The following is a 15,109-nucleotide window of genomic DNA, read 5'->3' as shown; positions in this document are numbered from 1 at the left end:
CGTGAAGTTGGGGAACACATCTCCACATTACGCAGCCTTGAGGCAAACTTCCCTTCCTTCTACTTAAAGTTCAAAAGCCCTCAGACCGAAATTCGCCAGGTCAGTTTGGTCGAATTTCTTCCAGGTGTTCGCTAAATATATCTATGAGCACTTTGTTAAAGTTTGAATTTTGCTAGTGTTGAAATTTTGTGCTTTTGAGTGAATTCACAGTTCGAAAAAACAGAATGTGGGAATTTAGACAGAGTTTATATTTGCACGACGGCGATATGTCTGTAGGTGCATGATGGGAGCATCACCCAAAAGGGAAACCATCTCTCCTATTCAGTCAATGTCGTCTTTAGCAGCTTTCCCGTATAACGGCGCTCTGTTCTGCACCTCGCCTTCTCATCTCTTTCCCAAAAAAACTTCGACATAAATATTTCACATTGATACACAGGCCCAGTATGCACAATTGAGATGACACACTCGTGGAGGTCTGAGTGGTCTTCTGTTGTTCTCTGTACCCTATGTTGAGGAGGGCAATGCTTGTCATGGGCCACTCCGGTGTCAGAGAAAGGTTTATAAACAAAACGGTTTAATTTTCTGCTAGTAGAGAGGGCCCGGTACCTGGGTCCAGGACAAACGGCAGCAGGGTGACAGAATGAGAAGCAATTGTTCTGGAAACTCTTCGCCACTTGCAATTTTCAGAGCAATGTCAAGTGTATTTCACACTGAGCAAGACTCAGCTGGTTAAAGAGGTGGAGCGGGGCTGCTTGTGTGATCTCAGTGTGGCTCGTTGGTCTCGGGGTATGATTTTCGCGTTGGGTCTTCTACTATGAAGACTTGCGCGAAATCCCGGACGAGCCCAGATTTTCTGGCTTGTGCAAGAGTGCCCGGCTAACTTTCTCAAAAAGCACATTCGCTAAAGTCGGTGCTTTTGCCCGAAACGTTAATTTCACTACTCCTCAGATGCTGCCTGAACTGCTGTGTTTTTCCAGCACCACTACTCCACAATCTGGTTTCTAGCATCTGCAGTCATTGACTTTACCTGCTTGGAGTACGAATTGGGCAGAAAACAAGGAAGTGAAATGATGGAATATTGCATTGACGTGAGTGGTGCCGTGTTTCAGGAATGTCACCAATGAAGCAATATTGGAAAATTAAGACAGCTCTCCTCGGAGAACAGAAGTTTGAATTCTGGCCTGATTGAAGTTTTCCAAGTCATGCGAAGTCTTGACAGAGAAAGTAATGTAGTCAAAATGCTCCCACGCCTGAAAGGGTTGGCAGAGTATTAAAATCATGAGGAAAATAACCAAAAGTGACATTAGGAAGAATGCTTTCGTACAGGGAGTAGTTGGTGTCAGTAAATCCCGAACTGACACTGACAAAGAGGCAGATTCATTGGACGCAAACGGGAATTCGGTGGTCATGTTTAAAGTAACAATGTGTAGAATTACATGGAGAAGGCAAGAGACACATGTTTACTTACTGTGTCGAACCAGCAGAGCGAGGTGGCCCGCATAGCCTCTGTCTGCGTTGTGTAACATGTTGTGATTCAGAATGAAATCACAGTTCAACCAACAGAATGTGGGAGTTTAGAAAATAAGTTTATATTCACACAGCCTCCATACGTCTGCACAACAGCATATGATACGACAGCGGTGGAGATCTTCAACATCAGTCTCGAAGGGACCTGTGGATAGCACTCGGCGCGTGGGTGCAGAGTGGCGCAGCAGTAGTGTGCTGGGGTAGCCATGGGCACACGTATGGGCCCAAGCTATGCCTGTCTCATTGTTAGCTACGTAGAACAGTTGATCTTCCATAATTCCACCGACACCACTCTCCACCTCTTCCTCCCCTACATTGATGACTACATTGGCGCCACCTCCTGCTCCCGTGAGGAGGTTGAGCAATTCAACAACTTCATGAACACATTCCACACTGTCCTTAAATTTACCTGGACCATCTCTGACACCTCCCTCCCCTTCCTGGACCTCTCCATCTCCATTAATGACGACCGACTTGACACTGACATTATTTACAAACCCACTGACTCCCACAGCTACCTGGATTATACCTCTTCCCACCCTACCTCTTGCAAAAACGCCAGCCCGTACTCCCAATTCCTCCGCCTCCACCGGATCTGCTCCCAGGAGGACCAGTTCCACCACAGAACACACCAGATGGCCTCCTTCTTTAGAGACCGCAATTTCCCTTCCCACGTGGTTACAGGTGCCCTGCAACGCATCTCGTCCACCTCCCGCATCTCTGCCCTCAGACCCCCACCCCTCCAAACGTAACAAGGACAGAACGCCCCTGGTGCTCACCTACCACCCTACCAACCTTCGCATAAACCAACTCATCCACCGACATTTCCACCACCTCCAGACCCCACCACCAGGGATATATTTCTCTCCCCACCCCTTTCTGCCTTCGGCAAAGACCTTTCCCTCCGTGACTACCTAGTCAGGTACACGACCCCCTAAAACCCACCCTCCCACCCTGGCACTTTCCCCTGCCACCGCAGGAACTGTAATACCTGCGCCCACACCTCCTCCCTCACCTCTATCCAAGGCCCTAAAGGAGCCTTCCACATCCATCAACATTTTACCTGCACATCCACTATTATCATTTATTGCATCCGTTGCTCCTGATGCAGTCTCCTCTACATTGGGGAGACTGGGCGCCTCCTAGCAGAGCGCTTTAGGGAACATCTCCGGGACACCCGCACCAATCAACCACACTGCCCCGTGGCCCAACATTTCAACTCCCCCTCCCACTCTGCCGAGGACATGGAGGTCCTGGGCCTCCTTCACCGCCGCTCCCTCACCACCAGACGCCTGGAGGAAGAACGCCTCATCTTCCGCCTCAGAACACTTCAACCCCAGGGCACCAATGTAGATTTCACCAGTTTCCTCATTTCGCCTTCCCCACCTCACCCTAGTTCTAAACTTCCAGCTCAGCACTGTTTCCATGACTTGTCCGGAATGGTCCGACCTGCCTATCTCCTTTTCCACCTATCCACTCCACCCTCTCCTCCCTGACCTATCACCTTCATCTCCTCCCCACTCACCCATTGTACTCGATGCTACTTTCTTCCCACCCCACCCTCCTCTAGCTTATCTCTCTACGCTTCAGGCTCACTGCCTTTATTCCTGATGAAGGGCTTTTGCCCGAAAAGTCGATTTCGAAGCTCCTTGGATGCTGCCTGAACTGCTGTGCTCTTCCAGCACCACTAATCCAGAATCCGAGGACCATTGTTATAAGACATGACAGCCCTACTTGAGTTATTTGGATATAGATTTGTCAGTTATCTTAACTAGGGTATTTGTTTAACCAAGATGGTTAGGTTTGTCACCCTGGGCCCTGGAGGAGGTCTCCTGAGTTAATACGGCTATATATACAATGCTCCCGTTCCTTTATTTGGGAGCATTGCGCCGAGCATAGCTGTTCTGTATTCTTGTGTTTTTTTAGCTCTATTATTTATATATATATATTTATTGGTGTTGCTTTGCACAGTGTTCGGGTTTGTTTTGTATTATAGGGTAGGTTAGTAGTTAATGGACAGTAGTTGTATTGTGATTTGTGTTTTTATCTTTTTATTATACTGATATTAATAAATATATTTACAACATAAAGAGGTACAGGCAAGGTCGTAAAGCTTCAGGGATCAGACTCCCGTGAGCGGCCTCTCTCACCCACCAATACAATATCTTGTTGAATGCAGTTGGACATCTCTTACTGTTACTTTGGTTTAGACCTTTATCCCGCCCGGATCCAATACCATGACCATCTTCTCGGACCTTCCTCCAGCTCCAGGGAGTTGTTGAGCTCCTGGGCTCCGGCCGCCGCCGAAGAAGCCGCGGGCGCTGGCTCTCTCTCCACCACCGCCGACATTTTAAATTTGTTTTCTCGTTCACCCGGAAACCGTCACCTCCCCCTTCCCGGGCCCCGGAAATTATACAAAAATAAACAATAAACCCCACCGGGGACTGTCTCCTTTTCTTCACAACTTTTGTTTGAAAAGTTCCGGCTTTAATTTGAAATGTATTTTAAAGGTATTTCCTGAGGTAAACGATGCCTGTCTGCCCCCTCCCACCGTCAGAAACCGCCCGCTGAGTCGATGAGAAAACTGCAGCATCGCGTCGCCATCTTTGTTTTTCTTCTTCTTTTCGTCTCCTCCTTCTGTGACGCGCGTCATCCGCGCCCCGTCCAATCAGAGCGCACCTTATTCCACCTGACCAATGGCGGCCGGGTGTGCGGACAGTACTGGTCCTATCCCCGGAATGTCGCGCTCCGATTAGTCCGCACGGACCTCAGGCTTTGGGATTGGTGGAGAGGTTCGCAAGCCCTTCACTGTCCCCGCCCCTTGACTGCAAAGGACTCGAGGAGCACAGAATGAGCGTCCCATGTTCAGGAGGAAGGTGTTCTCACTCATTCATTCAACAGGAGATGGGCTCAATTTAATATAATGGACTCGGAGGGAACAATGGTCGTGTCCTATGTTGAGGAGGAAGGTGTTTCCATTCATTTACCAGACAGGCTTTTTTATGGTGCAGTGGTAGTGTCCCTACCTCTGAGCCCTGAGTCCCAGGTTGAAATCCCATTGCTCCAGTATGTTTAATAACATCCACAATCAATTTTCTTTTGTCATAAGTCACACAACGCCAAATTATAGTTCAACAGGTTTATTTAAAACTCACAAGCTCTATGAGCGTAGCCCATTCATCAAGTGAAGTCGTGGAAAAGTATGGAGAGAGAATTCTGCCATGGATGGTGAAGAAAGACAGAGCATCTCCACAGTCAACCGCCTACTCCCATTCCTATTTCTGATCTTAATACATGCAAGTTGTGTGTTTTCCAAACATTAATTTATGTCCATTGTTTAAAAACAAATATTTAAGGATGGTCAGTTCTTTCTCAATTGGGCACATTGTGACCCAGAACAATTTATATGGCACTGTTAATATCATAAACCCTCTCAAGAGATATCACAGGAGCAATTCATAAAAAAAGTCACTGAATCACTCAAGTAGAGAAAGAACCCTGCAGATATTGGGAATCTAAACGTTATCGATGTGAAATGTTAACAATGGTAGGGGAACACCCCAATAAGGGAACTCAGCTGACTGACATAATTACAATCACGACAACATCCAGTACTACTCTTCAACCTGCGGCGTGACATCGAACAATTCTTCCGCCACCTTTGCCTCCGCGCCTTCTTCTTCAACCAGGATTCCCGCCCACCCTCTGACTATCCCTTCTCCCGCTTCCAATGCCTCCAACCCACCCTATCCACCTGGACACCCCGTGCTGGCCTCTTACCTGCCCTCGATCACTTCATCGCCAATTGCCGCCGCGACATTAACCGCCTCAACTTCTCCACCCCTCTCACCCACTCCAACCTCTCACCCTCGGAACGTGCAGCCCTCCACCCCGACCTCAAATTCACCTGGACCGTCTCAGACTCCTCCCTCCCCTTCCTAGACCTTTCCATTTCTACCCACCTAACCTGCATATCTTTGGACTGTGGGAGGAAACCCATGCAGACAGGGAGAACATGCAAACTCCACACAGACATTCACCTGTGGTTGGAATTGAACCGAGGTCCCTAATGCAGTCAGGTAGCAATGCCAAGCACTGTGCCAACCCAATATGATATTAAATTTGAACAAATGCTCTAAGCTGCAAATTTGTCCATGTGAAGAACTTACTACAAATGATTCGAAGGAAGATCCATATGAATTGTGCTTTGGGAGAGATCCAGAACTTATTTCGTTTATGATTGAAAATCTTTGACCTTTGGAATGTTCTGCAAGAGAGAGTGTTGGAGTAAGATTAATGGCATTCATTGTGGCATTCAAAAGAGACTTTGATAATGAAACTGAAATGGAAAGTAATCAGTGTTCGGTGAAGAGTATCGGGCGACTGAATCAACACGGACATTTACTATAATCTGACCAACTCCCACAGCTACCTAGACTACACCTCCTCCCACCCTGCCCCCTATAAAAACGCCATCCCATATTCCCAATTCCTTCGTCTCCGCCGCATCTGCTCCCAGGAGGACCAGTTCCAAAACCGTACCACCCAGATGGCCTCCTTCTTCAAAGACCGCAATTTCCCCCCAGACGAGATTTACGATGCCCTCCACCGCATCTCCTCCACTTCATGCTCCTCTGCCCTTGAGCCCCGCCCCTTAAACCGCCATCAGGACAGAACCCCACTGGTCCTCACCTACACCCCACCATTCTCCATATACAGCGTATCATCCGCCGTCATTTCCGCCACCTCCAAATGACCCCACCACCAGGGATATATTTCCCTCCCCTCTCCTATCAGCGTTCCGAAAAGACTACTCCCTCCGTGACTCCCTCGTCAGATCCACACCTCCCACCAACCCAACCTCCACTCCCGGCATCTTCCCCTGCAACCACAAAAAATGCAAAACTTGCGCCCACACCTCCTCCGTTACTTCCCTCCAAGGTCCCAAGGGATCCTTCCATATCCGCCACAAGTTCACCTGCACCTCCGCACACATCATTTATTGCATCCGCTGCACCCGATGTGGCCTCCTCTATATTGGGGAGACAGGCTGCCTACTTGCGGAACGTTTCAGAGAACACCTCTGGGATACCCGGACCAACCAACCCAACCACCCCGTGGCTCAACACTTCAACTCCCCCTCCCACTCCACCAAGGATATTCAGGTCCTTGGACTCCTCCATCGCCAGACCATAGCAACACCACGGTTGGAGGAAGGACGCCTCACCTTCCGCCTAGGAACCCTCCAACCACAAGGGATGAACTCCAATTTCTCCAGTTTCCTCATTTCCCCTCCCCCCACCTTGTCTCAGTCAAATCCCTCGAACTCAGCACCGCCTTCCTAACCTGCAATCTTCTTCCTGACATCTCCGCCCCCACCCCCACTCCGTCCTATCACCCTCACCTTGACCTCCTTCCAGCTATCGCATTTCCAACGGCCCTCCCCCACGTCCCTTCTCCCTACATTTTATCTTATCCTCATTCCTGAAGAAGGGCTCATGCCCGAAACGTCGATTCTCCTGCTCCTGGGATGCTGCCTGACCTGCTGCGCTTTTCTAGCAACACATTTTTCAGCTGATAAACTTATCAGTCATGATTAAATTGTATGAGCAGACCCATGGGCTGAATGGCCTGATTTCTACTCCTATCTCTTATGGTGTCTTGCTGTCCTGGACACAATGTGAGAGAATTGGGTGTAGGATTAGGCTATTCGGTCTTTCGAGCCTGCACCAACATTGAACAGATCATAACTGGATACGAATATACCTACATCTAGATGGATAGGCTGGAATCTTTTTCACCGGAGCATAGGAGGTTGAGGGGTGACCTGAAATTGAAAAAATCATGGGGGCTATAGATGAAGTGAATGATGGGTGTCCTTTCCTTAGAGCGGGAATTTCAAGCTTAGGAAGCAAACTATGGAGGTGAATGGAGAAAGATTTTAAAAGTCATGAGGCACACGATTCTTTTTTCTCCACAAATAGTTGTTTGTGTGTAGAATGAATGTCCAGAGGAAGCGTGGGATGCTGGCACAGTAACAATGTTTAAATTTGGATAAGGACATAAATGGGAAAGGTTCTGAGGTGTTATGGTCTAGGTTAGCCCACTCAAAACATTCTTAAGCAGGTAGCCCAGACCGTAAGTTTGCTATTTGTTTCGGTAAGTGTACAGTGAAAATTACCCAGAGTAACTTAGGTAGTTGACTGCCAGGTTTTAAAACAGAAGTGTATTCACAAGATTGTGGAAGAAAACACAAAGAACAGAAGAGAGAATACCAACAGAACTCAGTCTATCAACAGAACTCAGAAACGAGACTTAAATATGCTGTTCCAAATATACACAACAGTCCCAATAAACAAACCTCTTAAACAGAGAGTAAAACTGAAACAGAAGCTTACAGGTCAGAGTTAGGAAGATGGAAGGAGAGATGGTTTAACAGCTTTTCTCCACACAGTCCACTGCTGAACTCACTCAAACAAGATTTCAGCTCTCACAACTGACCCCTCCCCTTTTATTATGCACGTCACTTCAAAAACATAAAAGCTTTGATATAAAGTCTTATCTGTTTACATAAAAACAAAAAGGCCTCCCGATATACTTTTAATCTCTCTACTAAACCAGTCATTTTGGAGCCCAGGACTGTTTTACATCCTCTCTAAATGAAGCCAAGGACATAGTATCCTTGTTGAAGAAGGTCCAGCTTTTAGAAAATAGGACCAGCTTTGTGACAGAGGGATATGAGCCAAACGCTGGCAAGTGGGATTGGTTAAGTATGAGAACATAGCATTGGGCTAGTTGGGCTGAAGTGTTTATTTCTGTACTGAATGACTCTGTAACTGTTCTATACTGGTCTCAAAACCATTTTTTTGCTTTCCCCCATCACCATCCACTTCTTTATTGTTCAAAACTCAGATTAACTCAGGCTTGAATATATTCAATGACCACCCCCACCGCCCAAAACTGCAGGAAGACATCCCCATTTTTGAACTCCTCTTGCTAATGTACCGCCTTGCTCATTGCTTGCTGGACCTGTCTGACAACTGGCATTGACTGGTCTAGAAGGACACTGAGGTCCACTTGTACATCCACACATCATTCCTGATGAAAAGTTCGTGCCAAAAACGTTGACTTTCCTGCTTCTCGGATGCTGCCTGACCTGTTGTGTTTTCCAGCAACACACTTGACGCTGATCTCCAGAATCTGCAGTCCTCACTTCCTCCACATCCCAGTATATGAACATTTAAACCATGCACTTCCTTCCTGCTTATTTTTTTCCAAAGCAAAGTCTATAACTTTACATTGTGGTACTGCATTTGCCATGCGTTTGCCAATTGAAACACAGCCCTGGAACAACTTTTCCAGATTCTGTATCCTCCCTGGATTCATTCCCTTTCCCTTCAGTTCATGCAAGACAGCAACTGAAACCCAGAATGAAAAATGAATGGAAAAGTGGGTGAGAAAAGAGTGTGCCGTACCCACAGATGTTGGACAGAGTAAAGATGTTGCAGTGTGGGACTAAGTTCAATCTTCTTTCGAGAGAGAGGAGCAACACCAGGTTCAGAAGCTCATGGCCTACCTTCCGCATTCAGACGAAGGGGTCTCTCTGATTGGCAGGAGGACCGGGCTTCTGCCAGTCCTCCAGGTCTCACCATTGGTCCTCCACAAGAAAGTCAGGGGTCGTTTCCATGGACAGTGACGAGCATGCTCAGTGCTTTTGCTGACACCGCAGCACATGCGCATGCTAGCTGATTCCACGAAGCATGTGCAATACGCTCTGGGAGAGGCTGGTGTTACTGACAGGTTTTAATCATCCAAATGTCAATAGGAGAAAAAAGCTGGAGCCATAATTTTATTTTTCCCTGTGGCTCGACATTTTATTCCTGTTGAAATTTGTCTGGCTGCTCAACTTTATGTGTCTATTTCCCAGGGTAGAGGAAGTCCAAAGCTAGAGACGAAGGAAATGTAAGAATTGTGTGATAAATGGCAGAACTCATAGCAGCACTGGCATACAGAAGGATTTGGGCATATTGATCCGTGGAAGTGGTAAAGCAGGTCGGTACGGTGGTCAAGAAGAAACACAGCACGATTCCTTGAGTGTAAGAGTTGGCGAGTTATGTTACAGCTATTTATTCTGGCCACAATCGGAATACTATGTTCAGTTCTGGTCGCCACACTACCGGAAGGATGTGGGTGCTCTGGCAGAGGGTACAAACAAGGTTCACCAGGACATTGCCTGGTCTGAAGGGCTCTAGTTATGAGGAGAAGTGGCATAAACCTGATTTTCTTTTCTCTGGGAAGACAGAGGCTGAGGGGAGACCTCGAAAAAATGATGAGACAAAGATTGGCTGGACTGGGGTGGCAGGGTAGCTCAGTGGTTTGCACTGATGCCACACAGTGCCAGACACCCGAGTTCGATTTCAGTCTCGGGTGACTGTGTGGAGTTTGCACATTCTTCCTGCACGCCACCTCTCGTGTCTGCAAGGGCTTCCTCCTACATTCCAAAAATGTGTAGGTTCGAGTGGATTAGCCATGCTAAATTACCAATCGTGTCCAGGGATAGGCAGGTTAAGTTGGATTGTCTGTGTATAAATTGCCCCAGTGTTGAGGGATGTGTACGTAGGTGCATTAGTTAGGGATAAATATAGAGTAATAGGGGTAGGGGAATGAGTCCCTGTGGGTTAGTCCTTGGAGGGTCGTTGTTGACTTGTTGGACTGAATCGTCTGTTTCCACCCTGGAGGGATTCTATGATCGTCAGAGGTTTTTTTTTCCCTCCAGGGTGAAAAGGTCAACTAAAATAGGGAACAGGTTCGAGACGAGAAGGGGACTTTCAATGTTGTGAAACTTGAAAGGATTGAGAAAAGATTCACAAGGATGTTGCCAAGGTAAGATTTTTAAACCACAGGGAGAGGCTGATTAGGATGGGGCTATTTTCCCAGGAGCATCGCAGGCTAAGTGATTTTTTTCAAAGAGGTTTATAAAAACTTGACGGTCGTGGTTGGGGTAAATAGACAAGGTCTTTTCTATGGGATGGGTGAGTGCAGAACTAGAGGGCATAGGTTGAGGGCGAGAGAGGAAACATTTAAAAGGGACCTTGCAGTCAACCTTTTCATGCAGAGGATTGTGCATGCATGGAATGAGCTGCCAGAGGAAGTGGTGGAGGCTGGTGGCAGCATCTGGATGGGTGTATGAATAGGAAGGGTTTAGTGGGATATGGGCCAAGTTCTGGCAAATGGGACAAGATGAATTTTGCATATCCGGTTGGCATGGACAATTTAGCTTGAAGGGTCTGTTTTTGTGCTTTACGTCTCCGACTCTATGGCTGGTGAAAAATATTGGCATTCATCGAAACATTTATGCAACAGAAAAGTATAAGCGGGTGAAGATAAGCCTCACGTCATTGATCCACGAATCCTGGTGTCGTATGGATGTATTTCCAGTAATAGAGTTAGTATGACATGGAAGGAGTCCAAAAACATGGCTTCTTTTATAAAAATTCACACTTGATACTTAAATCCGAGTCTTCTGGGAATCTAAGACAACCGTGCGTTAATATAAGATAGATAAGTCTGGGGTATATGGTACATATTTGATGGAATGTTTATGGCTCTAAAACCCTGATTTGCAGTTGGTTCTGGGCTCGTAATATTGTACCGCAGCATATTGTATATCTTCAGGAAGAACGTCAATACCGCACGATAGATGTCCATTCAACAACTTGAGTCCATGTGAACTCTTCATAGAGTATGCAATCTACCACATTACTCTGCTGTATACATTTACATATAGATCAGCACAAAGATCTTGGGTATTAAGAGAGGAAAGAATGTTCCACAGAAACTAGAATTGTGTGTGTTGATTTTCTATTGTGGACTGACAGCGATGACCTTTGCAATGTCTTTCACAGGAATATTATAAGAGAAGAATTTGGAGGCAGAAATCTCAGACCAAACATCACATCGAAGCCTGACAGTCGCTTGATTCACCAGGACGTGGATATTGATGGCGTCGGCAACAAGGAGGAGGCGGTCGGTCTGCTCAGTTTGGTTTTAAATGTCAATGTGACTGGAAACTCACATACCCACACACCAGAGTAGTGACCCGGACATGAAAAAGGGCTTCCCTGACCGGGAATCGAACCCGGGCCGCGGCGGTGAGAGCGCCGAATTCTAACCACTAGACCACCAGGGAGACACGAGCACCTGTTGGAATCTCTGCTGAAAATTGTTTTGCTGCCCGGGAATCAAACCCAGGTCCAGCCACCAATGTAATTTTATGTATCCATTGCTCCCGATGCGATCACTCCAACACTGGGGAGACTGGAGAGTCAAGTTCACATCTCCGGGACACCCGCAACAATCAACCCCATCGCCATGTACCCCAACATTTCAACTCCCCCTCCCACTCGGCCGAGGACATGCAGGTCCTGGGCCTCCTTCGTCGCTGCTGCTTCCCCACCCGACGCCTGGACGAAGAACACCTCATCTTCCGCCTCGGAACACTTCAACCCCAGGGCATCAATGTGGACTTCGCCAGTTTCCTCATTCCCCTTCCCCCACCTTACCTCAGTTCCAACCTTCCAGCTCAGCACTGATCTCATGACCTGTCCTACTTGCCAAGCTCCCTTCCCACCTATCAGCAAAACACTCCTCTCTGACCTGTCACCTCCATCCCCACCACCATTCACATATTTTACTCTTTGCTACCTTCGCCCCAGCACACTCCCACCCCCAATTTATCTCTCCACCCTGGAGGCGTCCTGCCTCTATTCCTCATGAAGGTCTTTTTCCAGAAACGTCGATTTTCCTGATCCTCGGGAGATGCTTGACCTATTGTGCTTTTCCAGCACCATTCTGATCTAAACTCTGGCTTCCAGCATCTCCAGTCCTCACTTTTGCCTACCCAATAAACCCAGTGTGCCGATTTCACATCAACAAATTGACACAAGCAGACACAACGTCTGCAGAAACCTTAGCCACATTACTTTACATTAAAGACATCTGTGAAATGATGTCCAGACAAATCAAACCTCTCAGCATCATGGTGGCCCACAAACCTACCAACACACTTGAACAGCGGCTAATGAACCTGAAATACCCGATACAAACAACCAGCAAACGAATGTTATTTACAAAATACCATACAAGGAAATATATACATGAACTCTGCCGCACAGTTCTCTGTGGCAAGAAATGCTGGGATGAGATAAGGAAGATGTTTTCAGCCAAAACGAATCGACACTGACTGGACAGCCATTTAAAATCAACGCTGTCTGCCCAGGATGGAAGATCCGAAGGGATGAACAGTTTCGTTATTTTCGGAAGATTCACAAATATGAGACTGGGTTTTGGTGTTTGTTCCTTTCCACTCCCAAGAGCCGCAGTGTTTGGGGCGGTGAGTTGGGGAAAGTGAAATGTGCCCGTGAGCAGCCTGTGGGGCTATTTCAGCTTACCCTCCTCCGACAGCGCTGTGACTTGACTCTGATGTTCTCAGGGACAGTCACTGACGCGAGACAGTGAAAGGATTCTCATTCCCGCTCATCGGGATTTCAAACCGTATGCCGGCTTCAGGACAATGAGAAAGATTATTTGGGGTGTGTGAAGAAGCTGTGAGCTGCATTTCAAACAGGTCGGTGGAGTCAGATGCGTCATCCATTGCGCCCCCGGCCCTGTGCGTACCTGACGCCGCCATGATGCGGAGTTCCGACGTTAACACGGACATGCGCAGCAATGGGAACATTCACAAGGTGAACAGCCAAAGATAATCACCGTGACTGCTTCCCTTCTATAGTCCCAACTTTGTTAAGCAGTAGCTTTCACTTGCAAATAAAACATATTAATCCTCAGGTGCCTGCTTCATTTCGATCACGACTTCACGCCCCACACTGTTCTAGTCTCATTTCCAAATACTTGACTCATCGCCTCAAAAGCAGCTCTGTGGTTATCTGCTTGTACCACCCTGAGAGGCAGTGGGTTGCAGATTCCCGACCATTCCGAATGTGAGTTAAACATCTTTCACCCTCCACTGATTTGAATCTTAAAGAAGAAACCAGGGAACAGTCTCCCTTTCGTTTTGACGACATTTCTCATTTTGTAGTCGGCAGGGTTCACACCTGCGTGGGGAAACTGCAATAGATTTAAAGTCCGTCGCATTAACCACTCGGCCCACGAAGAAAGAACCACACTGACAGGTTCATTTCCCAGGTCTCTGCCTGTGGAGATGAGAAAGAGTAAATTATTGCTGGGTTTGTTTGAATCCAATCACTTCACAGCTTTCGAAAGGGTTAAATATCTGCAAATGGAGAATCTGGTTGTTTCATCCCGAAAGATGAAATGAACTTTCAGTTAAAAGCAAAAACAGAAATTGCAGGAGCAACTCAGCAGGTCAGGCACCATCGGTGGAAAGAGAATCAGAGACAATATTTCAGAACTCTGTTTTCTCCCACAGGTACTGCCACACCTGCTGAGTTTCTCCAGCAGTTCCTCTTTCTGTCTCAGATTCTCAGCATGCGCAGTCCTTTACGTTAGAAATTAAATCAATTCAGCCTCATGTGCAGGAATGAGAATCCTTTCAATTTCCCAAAAAATTGGGAGAGATTTCAAGGCATTTGGAAAAAAACTAAAAGTGACATTAGGAAGAACATTTTTGCACAGGGAGTGGTTCTGATCCGTAAATCTCTGTCTGACGGTGACAAATAGGCAGATTCAAGAACACAAAAGGGTATTCGGTGGAAATGTTCAAAGTAACAATGTGGAGATTTGCAGGGAGAAGGCAAGAGAATGATACGAATAGAGACTCTCATTTATTTGCTGTGTAGAACCAGCAGAGCTAAGGTGGGCCTCCAAATGCACTGTGACACGTGTTGTGATTCAGAGCGAACTCACAGTTCGACGAACGGAAGGTGGGAATTTAGAAATTTTATATTTACACAGTCTCCTCACGTCAGCGCAACAGCAAAATGGTTTAATTATCCGCCAGTAGAGAGAGCCCTGTTCCTGGAGTTGGGACAAACAGCTGACTCAGGGATATCAGTCCACATTGCTCTCTTTGCCACCAGATCAGTGGGAGAATATTGGAGGGCGAAAGGAGTGAATAACGATCTGTGTAGGAGAGTGCCTAACTGTTAATAAAGACTGTTCCTGTCTAACAATAAGTCGTGTGTAACAGCAGACTATGTGATAACAAGGCCTCGTGTGGGTGAGGTCGGGGTCAAGGGCATGGGGGAGCTCGGGTCCAAACAATATTGAACTCGACGTTGAAGACTGGAGGGCTATAGGATCTCCAAGTGGAAAATGAGGCTTTGGTCTTCCATCTGGAGCTGAGCTTTGATGGAACACTGCTGCATGCCTGAGACAGAGAGGTTGGCCAGCGAACAGGGTGGCGTGTTAAAGTGACAGGCACCAGAAGCTCAAGGCCTATTTTTGAGGGCAGAACCGAGACGTTCTGAGAAGCAGTCACCCAGTTTATGCTTCATGCTACTTTGGGGAAACGACACTGTGAGCAACGAATGCAGCAGACTAGTGTGTAGCAAATGTGCAGATAAAGGGCTGCTTTACCTGGAAGGTATGTTTGAGCCCTTGGATA

General features: G+C 47.1%; 1 protein-coding gene and 1 non-coding gene across 2 annotated transcripts in view; both read right to left on the bottom strand.

Moving 5' to 3' along the window:
- The window catches only part of LOC140460300 (uncharacterized), a 749,266-nt gene that overhangs the window by 90,580 nt on the left and 643,577 nt on the right, over positions 1-15,109 (bottom strand). The window lies entirely within an intron of this gene.
- On the bottom strand, positions 11,645-11,716 carry trnae-cuc (transfer RNA glutamic acid (anticodon CUC)). The gene has a single exon. It is a non-coding gene; the product is annotated as a tRNA-Glu (tRNA).

This window comes from Chiloscyllium punctatum, chromosome 36 (genome assembly GCF_047496795.1).
Source record: "Chiloscyllium punctatum isolate Juve2018m chromosome 36, sChiPun1.3, whole genome shotgun sequence".
NCBI lineage: Eukaryota > Metazoa > Chordata > Chondrichthyes > Orectolobiformes > Hemiscylliidae > Chiloscyllium > Chiloscyllium punctatum.
This window is presented reverse-complemented; position numbering and strand designations above follow the sequence as displayed.